Here is a 19,647-nt window from a genome sequence, read left to right on the forward strand (position 1 = left end):
CACTAGTGCTGAATGCTCATTATCATAACATTATATTGTAATACGTACAACGTACAATATGTACAACGTGCAAGATATTAATCAATGCAACAGATAATATGGATAGTATAATTTACATTTCCCCTGCTCGCCCTGGATGTACAGCTAAAGTCAGCCAATCACAAATATCCCTTCACACTCTGAGTGTGTTTATTGGCAGTTTCACAGGTCCTGCTTGCTCACCTCATTGATAATGATTTACTAGATGCCATCTAAAAGACTTTAATGCAGCAAGCAGCTTACCATACCAAAGCCTTCTTATGAAAAGCTTGGCCGCTTACGTGGGTTTCCTTATGTCAGATTTAAATGATCACTGCAAAGCTAAGTTTAGCACGTCTCAAATCGTAGTCAATCAAGTAAGCCTTTGACTTCAGGTCAGTGGAATTCAAAAGGAGAGCAAAATTGACTGGCTATTTTTGAAGACTGCTTAGTTTTCACTGTGTGTGACTGTGAATACTGTAGTCATATTGTATTACTATTAGGGATGTCAACGGTTATTCAGTATTCAGCATATATCCATTATCCGTATAATTATGCTTATCAGCTTCTTGGTTAATTTGCATAACAAACACACATTTGCTCACTGGGGCATATGTCGGAGACAGATCAAGAGCGAGAGCGAGCATGGTTTGGGACAATTTCACAAAGATAGACAATGAGAAAGTTGCATGCTAATCATTTGAAATATAAGCACCTGTGTGTCCAAGCCATCCATTATGCGTGGATGAGGACTGAAAGAAGAAATTATGAATGCGACTTGCGAGTTACCTGTTCCCTGGACATAACTGTAATTTCTGAGGATTTCTCGCCAGAGACTGGAGTAAATGGAGAGGACTCGTTGCCCAATGTTCCAATAGGAACCGGAGGAACAAGTAACTTGTTTCATTACAGGATTATTTATTGCCAATAAAAAGTATTCTGGTACGTGGCCTGGGCCAGGCACCTTGGCCGGTAGTCCGAGATTGGCAATGCGTGGGTTCGACTCCCGATCCTGACGGCCTTTACTGCATGTCACCCCCCCCATCTCTCTCCCCCATTTCCTGCCTTGTCTGTCCCTCTATAAAAAATATTTAAAAAATAAAGGCGAAAGCCTCAAAAAACAACAAAAAAAGTATCCTGGTACGTTACAGAATGACCTTTTGAGAAAAGCAACTTTGCATTATTATTATTTTTGCATTACCGATGGTGATGAACAATGATTAAAACCCACCTGCGAGAAAGTGGAGTGTTCTGGAGCTGTGATGGGCTTCATCAAGGCTCATTTGCATTGACGTTCTCACCAATTTCACCAATAAAAAAATAAATAGTGTGAATACTTCCACGACCGTACTAAAGGGCAACCTCTCTGTCTTCTCTCCATCTTTGCCATGTCCCACACATGCAACAAATGAATGTAAGCAAAACCTGTAATACCCTCAGCTGTGGGTCACATTTTGTGACCCATCGAATATGGTAGATTATTATGCAATCACCACAGACTGCAAGGATGGATTTTCCTTTTCCTTTGTGGCGAGTGCAACAGAATTAACAGGGACATATAGGTCTTAATGTAGCAAAGTAATGCCAAATTTTGGAAAAGGTAACTTAAGTTCATGTGCCTGAAGGCACATATCACATGACCACGTACACTTGTTATTGGTTAACTCACTTCTCACAACTTTTCGGGACAGTCCAAAATGAACGGATTCGTGGTTTTCCGGAGTTTCACAGGAAATGCAATGCAAGCTAGAATATACACAGGTACCTTCAATTTTGTTGTCCACACTTGCAGCTTTTAGCTAAGGTTGATCAAGGCCAATCTGGGAAGTAAAAGGTTTTCTCTGGAAAGTAAAAGGTTTTCTGATCCCATTAGGTACTGGTTCTGTCTGAATCCATCCCAAATCAGCACTTCATGTAGGGCTGATCATGCTACTTGACAGTGGACACGGTAATTGTAAAATGCAACACCTGTAATTAAGCTGCTAGCAGCAAGGTCAACAACACCTGTAATTATACATATTGATTTAACTATTGGTCAAGGCCGATGTCTTTTGTTTTCTTCCGGAACGGGCTTATGTGATAGGGGTGTGACGAATCAGTGAAGGTGAATGGTGTGATCCAGTCGGGAAGCAAACGTGGTCATTGCTTTCTAAATGTCTCTTTTTCCAACCATCCAAACAAAAAACTGAAGTTTTCAAACTAAACCCAGTCTCTGTTTCGAAAACACCATAGTAGTGGTGATGACGGTTGTAAACCTAGAAAAGGTTAGACGTTTTAAAGTAACAACTATTCCACAATCTCCAAAATGCTATATAGAGTCTGACTCTGGAACTACTGTACACCTCCCGAAATCCGAGTAAGTCATTTCCGTTAAAAATATATATTTTAAAATATCTTTCGAGCTTATTTTTCATTTATATTTCTTCTAAGCAGCAAGCTGCACCATAGATGATTTATATTTATATTAGGATAAATTAGCGCAACTGTAAAGACGAAACGGAAGTGAGGGGGAGGCTCCACTTCCGCTTTATATTTTACTCATGATCAGTGCTTCCATTGCTCCAGAGTCCAGACTGTATGAAGGAAGCATTTGAAAATTGCGAGAGGCAACAGTCTGGCAACGCACGCATGACTACCTAAATATTGTTATTCTCACATTTGCTGCTTTAATTGTCAGTATTACATTAGATACTTGTGAATTGAGTAATACATGTAATTGCTATGTAGAGTTCTGGATTGCACTGAAGTTAACCTGAATTATTCTCCTTAGCAATGGACTCATAATGAAAGTCAGTGTTGAGCCTGAATTACCTTGAGTGTTTCTCTCAATGACCTGAATTCTCAATGATTTAGAATTCATTGCCATATTAATCTCAATGATTTTGAATTAATTGGCATATAAATCAAACCTTATTACAGTCTCTACCACAAGACAGCAGAGCCCTTTAGCTCCGTTGTCCTTCTAACCCTTTTAACGCTATTCCAAACGTACACCACCAGACAGATGTAAAACTCACTATCGATTGCTATCAATCGATGTGAAACTCACTATCGATTGCTATCAATAATATCGATTGCTTGTAAATGTCATGTGTCATATGCATTGTGATCACACAAGACAATATGACAGATTCATTATAACAACCTGCTCTAAATAACTGGTGTAAGGTGTATGTATGAAGTGCGTCTCTGTGAAAACCTAGCTAAGTGACAGAATTGCTAAATTAATTTGTAATTAGCATGACAAGATCCCAGAATTATAAAGAAAATTCACATTGAAAAGTCCAGTCCAGAAGACAGGTTGGCCATCACAACTGCACGACACTAAATCCTCTCAGTCCATGTACAAGTCAAGAGAGTGTAGAAAACAAAGCATACAATAAATATACTAAACGGCAACTCAAGTTTTACAAGCAAGCTAAGCAGCATGTAAAACTGATATATGAGTGAATGAGTGAAATCATCAAATACAAAAATAGTGCCATACACATGGGCTACATGCACGCTGAAAGCCTGGACACTGACAACGACAGGTTACAGCCCTGCGCGCACCCAGCGTGGCTGCGTGACACACTGAACAGCACGATCACAACGGAATGCTTATCTGTCGGGGTCTCGGGGTGGCCAAATGGAGACGTTTGGGGAAGACAGATCCCGTGCCGTCAGAACAACACAATGACAAAATACATACAGACAGATGCAATGACAACGACACGTTCCTAAATCACACAAAACATCAAATTCTTATCCTGATTATATAAAGAACAAACTACAACTTGCTTTGAAGCCCAAAAAGCCAACCTCCGCGTTCACCGTTTAATAGCTTATAGAGATCAGGCTTGCCGAGTCTGTGCCCCGTTTTAAATCACTCCTTAAAACTCATTTCTACAAAGCTGCATTCAACCCCCTACCCATGTGATTTGTGATTTTATTGATTTCTTGTTGTTATTGTCATGTATTTTATTCTATTGTGTGTTCTCCTTGCTATGTTTTTATATATGTCTCTGTAAAAGCACTTTGTGACTTGTTCTAAAAAGGTGCTATACAAATAAAGCTTTATTATTATTATTATTATTATTATTATTATATCTCCATGGGCAGCAGACTGTGAGCGGTTAGGGACCGTCTACAAAGTGCAACACCGAACTTGAAAATATTCAATAACTTCCATTTATAGGCAGAATATCACCACCATATTTACATCACACATCAATGGTCACACATCAATGGTGTACTACAGCATTTAATTAGCCTATACTTTTGTGCCCAACCCAACTTCCCAAGACCATCTGTAAACAATTCCCCCCCTATCAGTAATGTGATCTATTACATCGCACACTGACCATGATTTGCTGTTCATATATTCAGAACGGGTAAGGACTAGTATTAATAAGCCAGTAGAACTGGATGTCAATAGCTTCATACAATGCAACAAGAACACAGCGTATGAATGCACTGCATATACTTCAGCTTTAGTACACTGCATACTAAGCTGTTGTAAATTGTGTGTAAAGTGGTGTACACAGTCTGACGTGTTATTCATGAATCATAAAAGGGACTGTACAGCCTTGACTTGTGTGTCTCACAGGTGTTGTATGGCATGATGACACGGATTCAAGCAAAAATAATATCTCACGACTGACAGATATTGTATGTACAAGTCCTAGTGTGAAAGGAGCCCCACACACTAGGCGCCGTTTCCGAAACAATTAACACAATATGTAAAATGATAAATGTTTTAGTAACATTGTTCCCGCTGTTCTATATACTGCCAACGAGGTGAAGAAATCACAGACCGAGGCTTTGACCTTTGCTTTTATATAATATCCATTCTATTGGAAGAACATGAAAAAGTTGCTAGTTAAAACATCCCGAGCGGCAAGGACAAGGACATCCCCCCCCTCCATTTTAGCCAATGAGACCGAAAATCTTAAAACGTGAATAACTCTTGATCTAAATCATTCCGTCCAATTCTAAGCAAAGATTATGTGTTAGACGGCCCATCGCGGTCCCGTCGCTAGTCGCGTTAGAATTAATCATACCTCCCGTTGTTGTCCATCGCCTCGGGAGTGTTTTGGCTACATCAAGCTACAGCTACATCCGGGATAGTGCCTGGTGCGTCGCTAAATGTGCTCCGCTGCTATAAATCGCTGGGTGCTCTGATTTAATGGATTAAATAACCCTGGGCGTTTAACGTGTTTTAACCACTCTAATGCTATAATATTACAATAACCGCAAAGCTCAAATAATCTAAAAGCTCAATGCATGAAATCAGTCGTGGCAACTGAGAACTTTAATCCATGTGATGATCTTGTATTTGAGAAGAGAGTTCACCCTGATTTAACCCAACGTGAAACCTTAACCCAACGTGAAACCAATTACACCGTGCTGAAGAAGTTGAACTTCGTCTCTCGTTAAAAAGACAGATCATGCCTTGACAACTTGTACATTTCTTCTGTCTGGAAGTGAGTCCCTCAATTGCAAAATGGATCAGCTGAGCGTTAACTCATTGACACATATATATATATGCCATTTCAATCTAACGCACAGTGACGCATGTGTATGTCATGATGTAAATAGGTTTTCAATCTAATGTATCCCGGGGTTGCAGGGATGGTCTTTCAGATGAGTCCCAGGGACATTTGATGAGTCCTACTTAAGCGACGTTAACCCTTGGAGTCCAAGGCTTGGACTGCCACCCCAATAGCAGCTTTTCAGTGCCTTCTGCCAGCTCTATTCATGATTTTAATTCATCATTTGAATGCCAATAGAAGAAGAAGCCTAAAGTGAATTTAAGCTTTTTGCACAAAGAAAAATAATAGGTAAAAAAAAATAGGTGTATATCCAACCAGAAAACTCAATTCAATTCAAGTAGGCCTGAAAGCAGCCTGAATTCAATTTCTCAACCCACTATGAGGCTAATGCATGCTTTTATTTGTTGACAGTGACAATTCAATCAACACATGCTCACCTCCAGTGAGTTCATGGCATGCCTAGTCAGCCTCCAACACTGAAGCTCAAATCCACGTCAAATCATTTTCCATGATAATGATCATGATAATGTGTGAGGGGTGCTAGCCCCTCCTATGTCCAGCTTTGAGGGTGTACATTGAATGCCATTGACAATGAATGGCCAGCTTTGAGAGTTTGTCCCAACACAAACAATGAATGGACAGTTTTGAACACAAACATTGCATAAACTCAAACATTGAAGACGAAGGTGGACGCAAACTCTGGAATTGGCCGGAATGAGATGATGTATTATGATGTACGATGATAAGAGCGCCCCTCACTTCACACGGGTGTGATTTTATTTACGTGTTTATAAAGGCTCGTCAAGCTTTTAGTTTTATTTGAGGATACTCCATAGCTGAGTATTATTTGCTTGGGACTTTAGAAAATGCTACAGCTGTCCCCCTGTGAGTTTAAGTCTAGGAAATGCACACATTTGTTGACACTGGTGGCAGTTGATCCCACATTCTTCCTTTCTTTTTTTTCTACATTCAGCGGCAGTAAAAGCAAGGCTTTGTGGACTGGAACACCTTATTAAAGGGTGAGCCTTTAGACAGACGGCTCAGAGAAAGAAGGCTGCCAGCGATGCTTTGCTCTCACTGAATAAAGGGGGAAGAGAGAGCGAGAGCCTGTGTGAAGAGGGTGTGAGCTAGTAGATGCAAGTCTGTTTTCATTTTTACCTTTTATTTGAGGGCATTTTAACTGGTGCTCTTTCACACAGAGTGACTGACACTGAGAGCAGAACAACAGTATGCTTAGCCACTTAAGCCCCCCATCCTTTTTGAATGCTAATCCTATGCCAAGCTTTGAGGGTTTGTGTGAACACAAACATTGGCTGATGAATTGGCTGATCACCCCATAGTGATGATTTGATTGGCTGAGCAAATACATATTGAGGATAAAAGTTAGGGCAGAAAAGTGAAGAGTGATTGGCCGCAATGACATTTGTGTTGATTTGATTGGCAGAGCACGGAATGTGATGTATGATGATGATTTAATAGCAGTATTGCTATTTAAAAAAAAGAAATCACCCCATGACATGCCAAAAATAGGAATACCAACAGTAATCTATGCAAAGTTCAGGGCACCACTGTACGCTGCTGATAAATATGGCATTTTTTGAAATAAATAATAATAAATCCATATCTCCATTTGCGCATCGAATTTCACAGAAGCTTTTCCTTCACTGTAGAATGAATTTGTAAAAGCATACTCTATTCAGTAGAGTGCCATGATAGAACCCTTAGATATACCGAAACATTACTGCAGTGTTGAGATGTAGCTACTAGCTCTGTGTGTTTTCCTGTGAGTTTTGACTGGAACTAGAAGGTGATCCATTATTGATCCCAGAGGGGGGCATCCAAGATTCCAAGGTGCCTCCAGTTGCAAAGGCACACACATTGATAACATGGCAATTTAGCAAACACAGACTCTAGGGGAGGCAGCCAGTCACTGAGGAGATTATTATGTATGCTGGTGAAGGATTCTACTGTATAATGCTATTATTAGAATTTAGATTCAGACAGAAAGGCTTGCTTTCAATTGGCACAGGGCCTGCCCTGAACACAAATCCTCCAGGTGGCAAGATTAAGAACCATATTGAAAGTATAAAGACCTTGTGTGCGTGCGTGTGTGCACACACGCACGCTTTGGAGGTTATTTACACAGCCTCTGCTTTACTATTGATTCACTGTTCCATGCCAAATCACCTCCACAGCTATGTACAAATGAGTTAGTCACAGAAGGACATAAACCTCAGCGTTACAAGCAATTAGAGGTTGGGTTTGGATGCTGGAACAGTGACAATGAAGCTTATCTGTTGCTTAGATTCCCATTTCATTTACATAGGCTATTTTTGTGAATTCCATTGAGCTGTACTTTTACTGAAATGCTGAAGCTCAGGCTATGACTGTGTTGTGCCCACAAGTAAGACATTTCTGCTTGTGTTTATATTTTATTGTCCAGAGCCCATCTGCTCTGCTAGTGTGTCTACTGTCTATGATGTTAGCACTGACTACATTACCGACAGATTATAGTGGTCCTTTAACCAATTGTCCCATTCCTCACTGACCCAGTCATTATATTTAGGACATGAAACCTATCTAATATCTATGATGTATGACTTCAAATGTGGGCCAGGACTTAATGTTAAATTTATAAATATGAATTTGTGACAATTTGTTGATCGGTCCAGCAGTTATTTTGTTTTTGTTTATTGTAACACTTAATCCCAAACCACACCAATGGGTCGCCATGCGTCTACTCAGTACTCGCAACCATTTATGCAGCTCCTTGCAACCAAATGGTTGCAAGTAGATGCATGGTGATTGGTGACACATTGGTGTGGTTTGGGCCATTGAATTGAACCATTTGAATCACATGGGTTGACTTGGGTCGACGTGTAACAGGACATATCGCTGGGACACTAAAACCGTCTTGTCCCGTCTCGACCCTTTGGTGTGGTTTGGTCTTTAGACTGCTGCTGTGTGGCCACAAGTGGTAGATCTCAAGCACTTCCGCTTTCCAGTCTCTGCAAATGAGAGAAGAAAAAGCTAATGATAGCATTAGCTCACGCTAGCTATATCTTTCTCCCGAAACTTTCATATTTCAATCGCGATGCTGTAAAAATAAAATCTGAAATCAGATCCAAACCTCGGATGTCTGATCAACGGACAGCAACGTAGTTTTCAAAATCCATATTAAGCGATAAAAATGCGTAAATACGTCAATCGCAGACAATAGATCTGCTATTTTGAGTATTTTCACCTCCAAATGTTTCTCTGTTTTTGCAGAATATTCATAATGACATGCCCAGAATAGGGATGCTAGGGTTTATTGCAAACGCAGGTCCCCTCAGTCCGTCAGTCCGTTAAACACCACACGCCTACACGTGACATCATGTGACAACATGTGACATCATCAGGGATCTCCATATATGGGCATTTATGTAGTCGCGACTGTAAACGACATCGCCAGCGGCCCTTCCCTGTACATGGGAATGTCAAGAAAAAAGGAAACAAAATGTCCATAAATGGGGGATTCCCAGCCGATGCCCTAATACAATCCCTGTTATGCCCATATATGGAGATCCCTGATGTCATCAATAGTAAGCCCATATATGGGAATGTCAATACCTGTATATGACCATATTGGGCGTCTTACTGGTTAGCCTGGAAACCAGACCAATCTGCCACAGGAAAAACAATACGCAGTGATATTAGTCTGGCCATGTCAGGCTAAGGGTTTATGTGGTTAACTTGCATATATTGCTTCCCAAAACACATCTTGCCATCATCTGTCTGACTCTAGTCGACACGCTCTGGTTAACCTTCACCAGGTTAACTGGTTTATCTGGGCTTTAGTCTATTATGCTGCTCAGCCCCACATTATTGCTCCATCATGATTTTGACTTTGACACCCTTCTATTCTGCCTGCATTAGCAGGCTGCTGTAGCTCCTGTTGGAAATCTTCAAGTGCTGTCAGGTCATTACAAAGTAATTATGGGTTTGGGGGCTAATAGCCCACTCAAGAGTGTGTGTGTGTGTGTGTGTGTGTGTGTGTGCCTCAGTGTCTGACTCCATATGAATTTGTCCCCCCCCCCCCCCCCCTTTCTGCCTGTCTCTCTCTCTTTGCCCTGTCCTATCCCTCCATTAGCTGTGAACAACAGGCGGTGTGAGAATCTGGGCCAAGGTGAGAGAGCAAAAGAGAGAGCGTAGACAGATGAGAGAAGAACAAATGAGTATTTTTTTCCTTCTTCCCTCACTCTCCCACTCTTCACCCCTCCCTCCCTCCCTTCCTCCTGCCATATTTCTATCTCGTCTGCTCCCACTGAGAATCCTCTGCTACTGTACACCCCCTGCCCCCCCAAACCTCCCCCCCCCACACACACACACACACGCTTTCTCCCGGCTCCATTTTGCGCAAAGCCGTAGTCAAGCAGGCAGCCATTGCAGGAGAGAGACTGAAGAGGACTCTGCATGTCCTCAGCGTCTTTCCTCCTGATTTAACGTGTCTCTTATCGTACTCTCTCTCTTAATGGGATTTATTTTCTTTCTTTTTCTTACCCCGGTTGTATCTATTTATCCCTTATTCATTGAGGTGAACCCCGTCCCCGCGGGAGCTTAAAATTCTAGTTTTCAGCAGAGAAGAGATCTTGTGTCTTATTTCTGCAGTTCACACACTGCCAGACACATACACACACAGACGAAGCACCCCTCCCCCTGACTAAGCTCTGTTACCGCATGGAACAGTGGATGAACATACAGTACACTTTCTTGTTGTAATGACAGATGGTACCTACCTTGTGTGCTTCTTTTTTATGTCCATGACATCCCATCCCTGAGTGTGTGTGCTGCTGTCCATATGATGCTCTAGTACTATTTTCTGATTCTGTGTACATTATGTGTAAATATCTGCGTCAAGAAAGATTATCTGATGATCATGATGGTAATCCTAATCTGGTGAAAGTGGATTGTGACAGTTGGCTACTGGGGGATTAGGCCAAGGTTCTCTGCTGTCAGATCATAACTGTCAGCACAAGAGACCTGTTGGTTGGGCTTGAATATCTGTAGTCCATTGGGCCTGGAAGGATGTATGGTGGACTGGCTAACATGCCGGACTGATCCCGGAGTCTAGCATGCCTTCTGTGATTTGTCAGCATATTGTGCAGAAAATGAAGGGCTGTGCTCAGAACTTTTTCTATCCCTACAAATAACCAATTGAACAATCAGGCTTTCATATCATATTGGTGCTTTAATGGAAATTGCTCTCAGGAACAGCTCAACTGATTTGTCCTCATCGTGATGTCATCAATGTCATCCTACTTTGTATAATTCCTCATATCATATTGGTGCTTTAATGAAAATTGCTCTCAGGAACAGCTCAACTGATTTTGTCCTCATCGTGATGTCATCAATGTCATCCTACTTTGTATAATTCCTCCTCTTCAGTTCCAAATGTGCATTTCCACTTTGTTTACAATGTCCACCATTGTTGATTTTCCAAGCTGGCATGGAATGGAAACAAGCCTGGTTTTATCTAGCATCAGTATTATAATGACTCAAATATTAAATAATCTGCATATCAGCACCCCCACCATCTCAGGACATGGGGCATGTGGTACTGCAGCTAAAACTGCGTTCAAATGGTGATTGAGGCTCAAACCATTAGAAATAACTTTGAGGGACATATATGATATGACGAAGCAGTTTTAAAATGCATGTTATTTGCGCTTTAAAACATTGATTAAGGAAGGCTGACTCTCCATAAACGGGATCGGCATCAGACCCAAAAGGATAAGGCTGGCATCGGTCAGGCACCAACTATTCCACAATCTCAGAATGCTATATAGAGTCGGGAACTACACCTTTTGCGTTCACGAAAATATTTTTTCCAAATATCTTTACATTTTATTTTCTTTATTTCTATTTCTGCCTAAGCAACAAGCTATATATGCTTTCTATTTATATTAGGATAAATTTGTGCGACTGTAAAGACAAAACGGAAGTGGCGAGGACTCCGAGGAGCCCCTATTTCCGCTTTATTGCTTAGAATACTCATGATAAAGCTTCCATTGCTCCAGACTGTATGACGCAATCATTTGAAAATTGCGAGAGGCAACAGTCTGGCCATACGAGACTAGGCTCTAATCATCAGGCATTGGCTGTAGCCTTCGGTTGGACAACCCCAGCCACTGACGAGTGCCTAGGTGCTAATTGATGTGAATAATTATAATGATTATTAATAATTAGTTGTATTTTGTATGGAGTTCATATTATTATTTAGTTAACAGTGGGAAAAAATAATTACAGTAAAAGTACATGGACCTGGAAAAGAAATCCCCGTTCATTTTCCTCATAGACTTTTCAGAAAGTATTTATTTAAAGACGTTGATGCCGCGGACAAAGCCAAATCTTGTCGTGACAAATCATGACAATAAACACAATGTTTTGGGCCAAACAAAGAATTAGAAAGTAGAACATTTTGTTGATTTGTTTGGTCCAAAATATTGTTTATTGTCATGATTTGTCACGACTCGAGTTGGCTTCGTACGACGCTTAAAATAAATAAATAAAATAAATACTTTTTGAAATGTCTATGGGAAAAATGCATTGGGATTCATTTCCTGAGCCTGCCGTCGTCATGAAAGGGGGCAGGACTGTGACGCTCTATAGACGGTTTTGAACATAATTGCATTTGTGGGCCTGGCTTGGGACACAATGATACACAACTCTGTGCTTTATCACCACCGAGTGACAGGGATGTGGCAATTACTGTTTATTGTTGGTCATTAGTGAAGTGACTACAGTTATCGCAGGTTGCAATCTGATGTGTCTAGCATATTCTTAATCTATTCAGTGTGTTGCGCTGGTATTCCTCCCTCTCATATTGCTTGCTATCTGTATTTTGTGGCTGTTTTTGTCTCTCAATACCTTCTCCCTTTTGCTTAAGCTTCTTTCCCTCTGTTTCTGTCTTGCACTTGTTCTATCGCTTCAGTCTACACACACTTCGAAAATCACTTTTGTTTCTCTCGACATCTGAAAGACGCTGATACAGAGATTCCCCCCCCCCCATCTCTTCTTGTCCCTGTTTTACAGATCTGGGCAGTGGGCACAGAGCAGCTTGTCTGTAGGAATCAGATAGACTATCAGCTTCAGCCAAGCTCTCAGTTTACGCTACGCTCTCAGTTTATGACCTCGTCGTCAGTACTGGAAAATACTAGGCACGAGTGGTCTGCTCAATAATGACTGAGATATTTAAAGTTGATGTGGTTTTACGCATCGCACCACAGCTTCAACACACCTCATCAGCCCCTGCATCCACATAGTCTTTCCAATTTCCAAACACAGTGGGCATATTCAGAGTTGAACTGTTGACGGCCTGCTGGCCATCTGACAACCTGTTTTGAAGATTAGAAAAAGAGTCTATCACTGTATTTGTCTGGTGGTTTGTCATTTTAGGCACAAACTACTAGGCTACTTTCATATCTATTTTTGTTATGCTACACTTTCGAATTTCCTCCGTGAGTATTCCGTTCTTTTTTCTGCCCTTCCCAGTGACTGTCAAGTGGTTGTTCAGTTATGTCACTGACAGGGTGTTGGTCCATTGAGCATGATGATGATGTTGATGATGACGAAGATGTAATAGGTTCCACCTGGACACTGACACACCCAGGCACAGTACTAGTCCAGTACTACTTTGACTGTGGTCCTTGGGGCCCCTGGTACTAAGGGACTCAATAAATACCAGGTGTTTCACTCTGGTTGAGTCCCCTGGTACTATTACGTAATATACAACAATGACAGTCACTGGATTGTATGTCAATGTCGCCGCTATATTTTATAATGATATAATAATACCCACTGAAAGAAATATGCCTCATGTGCAGTTTGGGGCTGTATATTATTAAGTACCTGGTCCTGGAGACAAAAGCCTCTTTTGTTTTTTATAAATATTACTGTTACTAGTATCTATATAAGATAAAGTATTTTGGTATGAAAACCCACATTTGTGCTTTATCCAAGTATCCTATATCATTTCATAACTACATGTCTGGTATTTGTAACAAACCCAACGGCTTCACAATCAGTTGAAATTTCAGCGAGTTATGGTGATTTTCAATAGACAAGACGAAGACATGCATGCAAGCCATGCATTAGGAGGCACATCATGCCAGGACATGGTCAATGCAGCATACAGTATTATCCATGCCTGGCTGGTACTGCTGATTAATGTCTGACCTACTAGAAAGTTAATTGCATTCACCTGGTGTCCCAGCTCCAGGTTCATGTTTAGACATCGGTAATTACGCCAGGTAAAACCTGCAGTAGCGGTATTAAGAGTTGTTGTTGTTTTCTTCTATTTAATGTCTCCATCTTCCTGCTGATACACAGCTGATAAAGATAAATCTTTTGGTTGTCGTACCAGGCACATAAACATTGTATATACCACCTGTTTGATGTCATACTCATTAACCTACATGGTTGATTTTGCTTCTGCAGCTCATTGTGCGTGACCTAGTTAGCTTTGTTTCCAAAAAACACTGAAGTCACAAATAATGATTCTCACTAAATCAGCACTTGTATTATCCAATGCAAGAAATGAGACTGTGTGCGTCTTGTTCCAACATTGTTTAGCTCAAGCTACTTATCCTGCTTCTTGCTGCAATGATGCAGCAAGAAGCAGCATGGCAAATGGCAAATTCTTGGGGTTTACAGGATTTTTATATTTCTTATAGTCCATACTGTTTGCCTGTAATTGCTTCCAAACTTAGTGGGAGGGGACTATTTATTTAAAAAAGAAGCGGAAAACAACTTCTGTCATGAACGCAACATCCAATGAACCTCAAATTGGAATTGCATGTTGAGGGGGTGCCCCCTGTCCCCCAAGCTTCCTCACGCTAGATGGTAACATCTCACAGTCCTGGTGAGGTTTTTAACACCATGACCCTCCTGTCATGGTATAATCTCTCTAGAGCCACCACTCCACCGTATCCACAACTTGAATCCACTTAACCCAATCTAATTCTTCTTAGTCCACTGCCCTCCATCACCTGGCTGTCACGCCTGGCTCCTCTCCAGTCGCCAGTAGCCCAAAGGGAGAAGAGATAATGTTAAGGTCATATATGTATCACCCTACTTCCTGACATTGCAGTGTTATCACTGTATGTGGTTGCTCTCAAAATATTTATATGAACAGGGGGAATAGATGAGACATGGTCTGCTATTTACAGAGGTTTTCAGTAATTTGAACCAAATTCCCCACAAGCAAAACATGCTAGTGTTCACTGATTGAATACTTTATTAGGCAGACAATCACAGATTCAGAAATATAATATCAGATGTGTGGGGTTTCAATTATCTGTCACTCATTCTGTCCTGTATATTGCAGTGGAAGTGATACTTGTATCCCTTTTGTTCCTTGAGTTGTGTAGACCAGTGGTTCCCAAACTGTGGTGCGTGCACCCCTTGTGGTGCGCGAGCGCCTTCTAGGGGGTGCACGACATGAAAAGGCTAATGGTGGTGCTATGGTTTTATTATACAGTAAATATATTAACATAGTGTCAATATATGCAGAATATAGCCTATGCTATATGCCATATTCAGGTTCATATACCGGTATGTGTATATATAGGAAATATATATAGCTTATGCAATTTCTATTTCCATGTGGGGGGTGCATCAGCTAGGTCAGGAGGTAACAGGGGGTGCATGGGCAAAAAGGTTTGGGAACTGCTGGTGTAGACTGTAGAGGATGTTTGCTTGTGATAATTAAATGTTATGATGAAGAGAGGTGTCGGGACACTACAGCTGCTCGCTTGTAATGCCTGTATCTTATATCGTGTATGAACGATCCTGTGGTTCTTGAAGATTTATCCTTATCCCTGTGTCCTTTTTGGTTGTTGAGTGTAGCACAATGTAAAAAGTACAGAGTACAGTCAAAGCTGAGAGCTTATCCCTAAAGTTTAGGGATGTGAAAAGGTAAAGATTAGTTTAGGGCCTAAACTAATCTTTACCTTTTCACATTGAGAGCTTGTAGATTGACTATTTTATCTATTAAAAAATGTTTTTCAAAATAGTAAAAAAAAAGTTTGGGGATAAGGGGACTACAATTAGAGCCCTTAGTCTTAAAGGAAAAGTCCTTACGGTCTTGTTTCCATTCAGGTCCTGTCCTGGGTATAAAATTCATAATCTTGACATGAAAAATAACAAAATTCAAATCATCACAAACTTTTATAAAAAAAAAGACGGGTTCAGAGAAAACATTTTCTTTCTGTGATAAATCGCCCCTTTCATATTATAAATTGACCATGTTTTTCTTAGGGCCGAGAGTCTGCGACACTATGGATGCTGCTATGAAAACACCCTTTAGCTTGGACGAGTACCCAATGCCTTATTCTGAACGTTTTGGGGGGCAGCTGCTAGTGGGACGTTTCAATGCCTGTAGTGTTTGTGTGGAAGTTCCACCAGTTTTCTTTTAATTGAGTTCACTGGTCTTCACTCTTTATCTGTCTATTGTCTTTGAATAGAGAGCAATAGAAAGCTGTCTGGATTGTACAGGGTTAATCAGCTTTAGCTTTACAGCGGCAGCACAAGCAGTCAGTGGCTGTGGTATACAGTACGAGACAGGCGAGGCAGAGTTAAGTAGCTTTATCCACTCAATTACAGCTCTACAGGGTGGTGTGGAGGCTAAGCTTGTGGCTGTAATACAGAGGAGAGATGGACGCCCTCTTGCTGTTTTACTCCCCTTTTGTTTAGTTTCGTAAGCTGGTGACATTTGGCTTGTCAGAACAAAAAATGAATTGCAAACAGAAGACGCTTAATTGCTAAGTACTCTATGAGATGAGACAAAGGTGAATAATTCACTTTGGCATGTTCTGCAGTGACAGCCTCGCATAACACAGGACTTGCTGACAAGACTACATAGACATGCCGGACTGGCATGTATTACAAGATCATCTATATTCAGACAGAACATACATACGAGATATTCAGGCACAGCAGACACATTTCATACTTTCATAGTTCATACTGCTTTGCTTTCTTGTTCGCCTTGTTCGCCAGGCCGAAGGTGTGGCCGAGACTATGTTTTGCCCCTGTCCATCCGTCCGTGTCCGTCTGTGAGCTAATCTCCAACACTGTTGGCCCGATCGGCATGAAACTGTGCATACCCTGGAGGCTAGAGCAGAACTGCTGCCCCATTCCTGTTATAGCACCACCAGGATTCAGATTTTTGCAAGTTTAAACAAGTTTTTTGATAATCACTGATTTATTGGTTTTGTCCAAACATTATGCAAATGGTTACACTACCCATAATCTCTATAGTCATGTGATCAAGAGTGGCTCAAATAAGCCACTTCACATTAACACCAATAACTCTTAACAGTAGCTGTTACCATGTACCATACCTGACTACAATGTCCGACCTTCATATATCAATATTTTTCTACTATAAATTTTTGCTACTACTCGAGAGGAGCACATTTTTCTAGTTGTTAATATGCCTGGTTGAAAGGGTCCTATCAACAGTTTATGACGGTAATAAACTAGGCATTGTTCTTTCCTTCTGCAGAGACATTTTTCTTCCATGCCACTTCAGTTATGAGACTTTATGATCAGCTGTATTGCAGTTTCTCCTTTCCTGACCAACAAGCAGGAAAATGCCACAATGTCTGGCAAACCTTCAAATTCACAAGTCAAGATAGCTTTAAAACGTATGATTACCTGCCCATGTGGACTCGTAGAACAGAGCGGATACGAGCCCTTGGCTTTGTTGTGTGGCTAATGACACAATTATTAAAATAAAAATAATTCAATTTAAAGGAAGAAAATGTTTCTGATCTGAATGTTTTGCTGCTTTGTAAATCCACTTATTTTAGTTAGTTGCACTTGAGCACTGTTTGACAGCACAGATGTCTTAAATTAGAGACATCTTTGCATGATTCTCAGCAAGTTTCTTTCAGGCTTTCTATCCCAGGGACATTGGTGTGCGCAGCAGGGATCTCTACCATTGTCCTCTTACTAGAAATGTACATTTCTCAGCATGTTGCTGGTCGAAGGCTCATTCCCTTGCCTGGCCCTGAGGCTGTAGCTGGTTGTGAGCCACCGTGAATGTGAGTTCTAATCACTCTGTTCAGTGTCCTGTACATCAGTGAATGTGAGCTCTAATCACTCTGTTCAGTGTCCTGTACATCAGTGAATGTGAGTTCTAATCACTCTGTTCAGTGTCCTGTACATCAGTGAATGTGAGCTCTAATCACTCTGTTCAGTGTCCTGTACATCAGTGAATGTGTGCTCTAATCACTCTGTTCAGTGTCCTGTACATCAGTGGTTCACAAACGTTTTAGCCCGTCGTAACCCAAAAGAGAAGTTAAACGTTCCCCGGCCTGGGACGAAAATGAGTGAAAATAGCAGATTGACAAGCTCACAACGTGTCGCTTCGCGCCGTGTTGTGAGCTTTTAAATCGGCTATTTTCACTACTTCCTCAACATTTGTTTTCTACTTTATGGAATTTCTTAGATTTTCCTTTTTCAAGAATTCAAGAAATTAATAAGATAATTAAATGAAGCGAGCCATTCAAATGTGTGCGCAAGCCACAAATGGGTCCCGACCCAGTGGTTGGGAACCAGTGCTGTACCCTGCATGCTTCTCTCTGGGACTTTGGGGGCCACTGCTAGCAGCCAAACTGGGACGGTGGGTTGGGGCGTTCACCAGGAACAAATTGGTCTAAAAAAAGACAACGCCACCACAACCAAGTCAACCATAGATTGTAACCTTCACATAATTATTGGCTATTTCGTCGTGAGGCTACTGAGGTCATTGCTATGGCAAGGGCTCCAATTTAACTTGCAAGATGCACATTTTGTACTCGTACCATTAATAACTATAACCTCCAGGAATGGATCAATAGTTTCCATTTGAAGTGAACTCAGGAATTCATTTTTCAATTGCACTGAATAAATTGCAGCCCCCAAACCATATACTGTACCTAGTAGTTATCTCTTTCTCAGTGCATTGGGCAGTGACCTTCAGAGAGCAGTGACATTTTCACTGGGATGTATTCCTAAATTTAAAAGTGCAGCAATGAATTGCAGGTGCTTGAAGTGTGAGAATAATTAAAGGTATTATCAGTCCCTATTTAGAATTACAAATGACACATGCTCCTTTTTCAATTTCCCATTATGAATTTTAGGAGCATACAGCTACTGAAAGTGTCCTGCCTAATGTTATTTAACTGGCGGCTTCTAAAATTATTCATATAAGTTATGAATGAACAGTGTGGTGCACAAACCCCATAATGGAAGAGTTAAAATGCTGCATAAGAATCTAATGTCGGATTCATGAAACGTTTACACAGCCTAGATTTTTGCATAGAGACATGGACTGTAAAAAATATGGACAAAGCGTTCTCCGGGTCTGATATGGACATAAGATGAAGCCTGTCTGTCCTTGAATTGTAAATCGACATCTTTCTAGATCCGTTTGGGCCTAGCTGGCCATTGGCTGGCCCAGCGGGGGGTGGATCCCGATCATAGACTGTAAAGGTAGCCACGCCCCCTCAGAACATACTCGACTTTATGGTAATGTTTTTAATAAATGGGACCATAATTTTCCAAAAATAATTTTATGAGAAATGAGACTGGAAGCAGAAAGTATTCATGACCATGTTTATTAAAGTAATACAGTCTAGGTGAAGTTGGGCCCAAATACATGGACCTTTATGGAGCTATGGGGTTTTTTGGGCCCAACAGGCCACAACAGGCCATTATATGAACTTTCAGGAAGTCAGGATTTCCTACTGGCTTCAGACACTATTGGCTTCACTGCCCCCTGGGTGGAGACCACAGGTGTTAACACTAAGTACAGGTCATGTTCTACTTGTCCAAACGTTATGCCCAATTCCCTGAAAAAAGCGCCCATATTTAAAATTGCGCTTATAGACCTAATTGAATGTTAAATCCAATCGATAACTGCAGAGTGGTACAGTCACTTTGAAAAACAGAGTGAGTGCAACAGCTAGTTGTAAATAAAATGTAATGAAGACGGATTGCACTTGACCGTTGGGCAACCTGAAAGCAAACTCCACTTGACCAAATGTTTTATTTACTTACTTTTATT

The 19,647-nt window shown here is 41.0% G+C and overlaps 1 protein-coding gene across 1 annotated transcript in view; it reads left to right on the forward strand.

Annotated features, from left to right (window-relative positions):
- The window catches only part of stag1a (STAG1 cohesin complex component a), a 61,213-nt gene that overhangs the window by 5,093 nt on the left and 36,473 nt on the right, over nt 1–19,647 (forward strand). The gene's annotated exons all lie outside the window — the stretch shown is intronic.

The sequence above is a fragment of the Protomyctophum parallelum genome, assembly GCF_964188405.1.
Source record: "Protomyctophum parallelum genome assembly, chromosome: 20".
NCBI classification, from domain to species: Eukaryota; Metazoa; Chordata; class Actinopteri; order Myctophiformes; family Myctophidae; genus Protomyctophum; species Protomyctophum parallelum.